We start from the raw sequence: 6000 nt of genomic DNA, 5'->3' as shown, positions 1-6000 counted from the left end.
TTTTGTGTTGTTGTTATATAAATTGTGAAACACATCACTTCACTTCCAATTATATTATACTATTACACTTGTTTGATTAAACAGAATGATAGTGACCAGTTGGTGTATTCATTAGTTTATTGTGTGGCGCGCCCTTGGTTTTGGTAATTGTGAAGTGTGATTTCAATTATGTGGAGTGTTTAATTTCTGCAAGATGATTTAATTTATGCAATTGATTTAGTAACATCCTTTACTGTTTCTTTCTATTTTTTCATTCTTGGTTGTAGTGTATCAGCATAGACAATGTGAACTCCATTGAAACAACAAGAACCTACCCTAGGTTGACAATTAAATGTTACAGTCTTGGTCAATTAGGATTGATTATAACAACACTACATTTTGGCGCTATTGCCAGGGATGGTTGTTGATGATACAGTCAGCCAAGTTGTTTGTTTGATGATAGAGTGTTCCTAGTCCACAATCGCTAGGCGGTAAGACGAGAGGTAAGAACCTGCACATTGCTCTAACACACCTAGGCGGCTCACCATTGTGATCACTATGCACTGAGGGTGTGGAAATTTTGGTTTTTTTTAGCGTGTCTTCAACTCTTCAGTTGTTGGGAGGTAAGACGAGAGGTAAGAACCTACGCACACCGCTCTAACATACATAAGCAGGCTCACCTCTGTCAAATACTGAGACACTTAAGGTGTGAATCAATACACATAGGGTCCATGTGTGCAACTGTAGGATTATAGAAATACCAACATTCCCCCACTCTAATTAGTCATAGGAAAAATGGGTCATAAAAAGGGAAGCAAGGGTGTAGATTTGGGAAGGAAAACATTTATCTAGAACTAATCTCCAAGCAGAAAAAGAACAATAAAGTTCTCAAAGGGACACGAGGAAAATAGGGCCACAAAAAGTTTTACTACTCCCATAACAAGGACAAAAACATCTGATTCCTCTATCTCAAGGCCATACCATTCTAAACCTAGCAAACATACTCCAATATTAAGCATCGAATCAAGAACAACAGGGGAAGATAGTAGCAAGAAATTAGCCGAGGGCCAAGGGGAAACTAAAGGGACATCAAAAACCTGAGACAGGAGAGCACCTATTGGTTTATCAATATCTAGATTCAGGTAGTGCAGTGAAACAACCAGCCCTGAAGTTGCCTGAGCCATCAAATCCACCTGCAAGACAATCAAAAGAGCATTTGAAAGAACGTATTTTACAACAAGGATTAGAAGGATTACCAATGGGGGACAAAAATGACAATAGAACTAAAAACTATGCCATTGTCACCACCTTGAGTTCCCAATTAGGGATATCAGAGGCGAAGCTCCCATGAAAAATATTGCTTTATCATCCTTACCATCCTTTCAAGGGATGATTGTGGAAGACCCGGACACCTTCTTATTTGAATTTGATGTCTTATGCAAAGGGTTATGACTATGTCCTCAAATGCTTCTTGCTACTTTAAAAGGAGCAGCCTTGAGATGGTTCATGGGGTTTAAGCTCCACTTCTATTCGAACATGTAGCAATATGAAGGAGACATCTTATCAAAATGCCAATACTATTGTAGAACCAAGGACTTAAGGAAGGAAGTATTTAGAATGACACAAAAGGAGGATGAAACCTAGAGGACTATGTATAGCAGTTCCACTAAAATTTGTAGAGGTCTAAACACAGTGATTTAGACCATGAGATATTGAAGACCATATTTACAAGAGGAATGAGGATGACTGCCTTGATACCTTACCTACTAGGAAAGGGACATATCATAGGAACCATTATTGTAAAGCTTTATCTAAGATGCTCTAGAGGATCGTCTAAGGGGAGAAGCACAATTTGAGATACCTCTATCTGAATACAAAATCTACAGGCGAAGGAGTAACCAGAATATAGATTGAGAATTTATTCAAAAATTTCAAGACCAATATCCTCAGTACTTTATCTGCTCAGATAATGACAACACAAATCAAGAAAACAAACAGAATTTGATACACCTCTGGCAGGGTTCTGCCTGAATTATTGGAGAAACATCCCTTGAGGGAGTGTGAAATGAACAACATCAGCTTGTGCAATAATTGCGAGCTGGAACATTCGACAATCAATGTCCAAGCTTCCTAGATTGAAGGCAGTACTTATATAATCGAGTGAAGAAGTGTAGGAATCTTATTTCATCGCACCTAGGAACCATGGCAGCCATGACCTCCAAGTATGTCCCAAGATTTTTCTTCTTTCAATTCGTGGAACAATGCATATAATACTCAATAATACCCAAGGCAATATTCTGCTCCTTCTTTAGAATAGTTTCCTTCGCCTTGAAACTATGGTCCCGCTCTCCCTCTATCCCAATATCCTCCATCTCAACCATACCCTTAGGACTAGAACTAGAGGGGAATGCCCATAATACAGCTTCACACCTAGATTACCAATGCCAGCAACAACTAAAATTGCCTCCTTTCCAAAACTCCTGCTTCTACACCGCCTCTGCAACCCCAACTACCTATGCAAATTAACCCTAACTTTAACAATAAAGCAGCCTAGGTCATAGAGGCTCCGACTACATTCCAACTTACCTTATTACCCCTGTGGACTTAATGAAATTAAATTGTGCTTGGTAACTAATTAAGCCAAATCACTCCCATATCATTATCGAGAAAAGGAATATGAACCTTCCATAGGAGGTACAATAGATCCTGAGATGGTTGTTACACTTGTAGTAGTCGATACAGAGCAAATCGTTACATCTATAACAACCAACCCGAGAAGGACTATTACTCTTGTAAAAACCACTCGGGTAAGATGATACACCTGTATCATCGACTCAACTACCATAACTCAGAATCCTCCATATCCTCAAAGATTAACTAATCCTCGAATGGCCTCACAGCCCGAATCCGACTTTCTTAGGGAGTTGCAAAATTTGCATGTATGAATCCCTTTGTTGCAAGATCTTAAAGAAGTGCTTATTAATGCTAAAACAATGCAAGATTTGTGCATTAAGAAACCAGAAAGGAAGCCTAAAGACCCTAATACCATACACGTGTATGGGGAAATTGTCCAAATTAATGTCTGCTCAGCCTCTTCTAAACCAAGTAATAATCCAGGAAACCCTATGGTTACTGTCTACATTAATGACCAACCCATAACTAGCACATTGATCGATCTTGGGGCTGCCATTAATGTGATGACAAAAGACCTCTTTACCACCCTAGGCCTACATGGGCTTAGACATACTCCTACTATACTTGAATTTAGTAGACAGGTCACATGTCAACCCGAGGGGGTTAAAGGACATAGTAATCACAATAGCCTCTTAGAGGTATCCAACTGACTTTCTTATCTTATAGCACAAATCTAAATTTAGGGACATCCTTGATCTTAGGAGGTTAGTGCAGATCTGGATTTATAGTGATCTTGGATGGCCATGATACAAAGAATCTTAATCTTTACCCCCCCAAAACTAAATGTGGATTTATATAACCCCTATGGGATTGATTTGAGCCTGAATCAGATCTTTCCCTACTACTCCTCACTCTAGGGAAAACCCAGTATTTCAAGGATAGATAGAAGAAGATATCATTAATGGTTTTATTAGTAACTCGCTTTTTTCTCTTCTATTGAAAATTCAAAGAGAAAGAGGAGGTATATAGATATATATTTTGAACGAGAAACACTCTGAATACTAACAACAGTCCAATTGAAATAGAACTAGGAAAGTTTCTGAAATTAACCCCAACTTGACTATTGAGAAAAACCAACTACTATTACAACTGTTAGAAAATACAAAAATTCATTTGCATGGGACTATACGATATGAAAGGGATTCATCCCAACCTGTGCACCCACTGTATTTACTTGAAATATGGTTGCAAACTAGTTAGACAACCGCAACATCGTATGAACCCTCCACTAAAGGAGGCATTGAAGGAAGAATTACAAAACTCCTGAGTGCTAACTTTATTTATCCAATATCTGATAGTCAGTGGGTGTCTCCGCTTGTCATCATTCCTAAGAAGAATGGCAAATGGAGAGTCTGTGTGGATTACAAAGAACTCAATAAGGCCACTCAAAAGGACCATTTTCCTTTGCCATTTATAGATCAGGTCCTTGACACCCTTTTTGAAAAAAAAAATTTTCATTTCTAGATAGTTTAGTGGCTACAAACAAATACAAATTTCCTTGGAGGATCAGGATAAAATAACATTTACTTGCCCTTGGGGAACTTTCGCATATAGAGTACTCCCTTTTGAACTATGCAATGTGCCATGAACTTTTCAGAGGGCAATACTGGGAATCTTTTTCTGATTTGTTGAATGACTCTTGAAATCTTCATGAATGATTTTACACCTTATGGTGACGCTTTTGAGATAGCATTAGCTAATTTAGAAAAAAAATTGGAACGTTGTGTACAAACTAATGTTGATTTGAGCACTGAAAATGTCACATGATGATGACTGAGGGATCATGCTAGGACACTACATTTCTGTTGACGAGATCAAGGTAGACCCTGCTAAAATAGAGCTAATTCTGAAAATTCCAACTCCCAAGATGCATAAATAGGTACATAGTTTCTTGGGGCATGCAGGGTATTACGGAAGATTTATAGAAAATTTTCAAAAATTGCATCGCCATTATTTTCTTTGCTCGTGAAAGATGTCGACTTTTTGTGGACAGGGAAGTGTGAGCAGGCCTTTTTGAAGCTGAAATGTTGTGTATCAGTAGCTCCGATTTTATGTGGACCTAATTGGGAACTGCCATTTCACATATCAACATATGCATATGATATTTTTGTAGGTTTTGTTTTGGGCCAACTGGAGGACAGGAAACCTTGTGCTATTTTCTACATAAGAAAAAATTTGACTTTGGCTGAGCTCAATTACACGGTGAACAAGAAGGAATACTTAGCAGTAGTGCATGCCATCAATAAATTTCAACATTATATCACCGTGTATCAAGTATTTGTACACACTGACCACTCTGCCATTCGTTTTTTAATAAATAAGCCAATTACCAATGGTAGAATTACACATTGGTTATTGTTGTTACAGGAATTTGATATCACAATTATCGATAAACTTGGAAAAGATAATGTAGTAGTTGATTTCCTTTCTAGGTTAATTATTTATGACAATTGCATTCCTACTAAGGATTCTTTCCGTAATGAATATCTCTTTGTTATTTCTACTTACTCACCCTGGTATGCAGATATAGCCAATTATCTTGTTGCAGGGAAGTTTCCACAATATTTTTCCTCCAAGGAGAAGAGTGTTGGAAATACTGAGAGGGGGCTGAATAAGTATTTATTTTCAATTTTTATTTTTACCAGTTAGATCACTTATATTTAGAACACAAAATGAACAATAAGAATAAATTCTTTTATTAATTTCTTCTTTATAATAAATCAAGTAAAATATATGTAGGGCCTCAACCCTCGATGAAGACACCGATCTTCAATCTCCTAGGCTCCAACCTGTAATATGCCAAGCACCGACTTCGACTTCCAAGGCTTCAACCTTGTCAATTTTGAGGCACCAACCTTGTCTTTTCGAGGCTCCAACCTTTTGGGCTCCAACCCTTAGATTTACTTCGTCAAGATATATTTGGTTATACTTCACAGATCCCAATTTCTTCTTCAACGAGCCCTGTCAATCTTCAGTTATCCCTTCACTTTAGTCTCCACGTCTCGTCATCAATGATAACCTTGTTCTTCACATGAAGGTGTCACCATTGCTCTTCATGTTACCCAAACAAAATTCTCCAAAGTCACCTCATGATGGCTTCAATGCATCATGGTCTTCAATGATCTCCACAAACCTTCAATATGATGCTTCACAAAGTTCTCCAACTCTACCATATTCTATTCACAAGAGGAGACTTCAACAAGCTCTATTTGTCCAATCCAAATAAATCAACACTTTGACCACCACAACTATGACAACTTCGACCACAATAGCTTCAACCACAACCACTACGACAGCTTCAACCACGGAAACTATGACAGCTTCGAC

This window comes from Pinus tabuliformis, chromosome X (genome assembly GCF_031772625.1).
Source record: "Pinus tabuliformis cultivar Carrire ecotype Pingquan chromosome X, CPIR1, whole genome shotgun sequence".
Taxonomy (NCBI): domain Eukaryota; kingdom Viridiplantae; phylum Streptophyta; class Pinopsida; order Pinales; family Pinaceae; genus Pinus; species Pinus tabuliformis.
Note: the sequence above shows the minus strand (reverse complement) of the source record.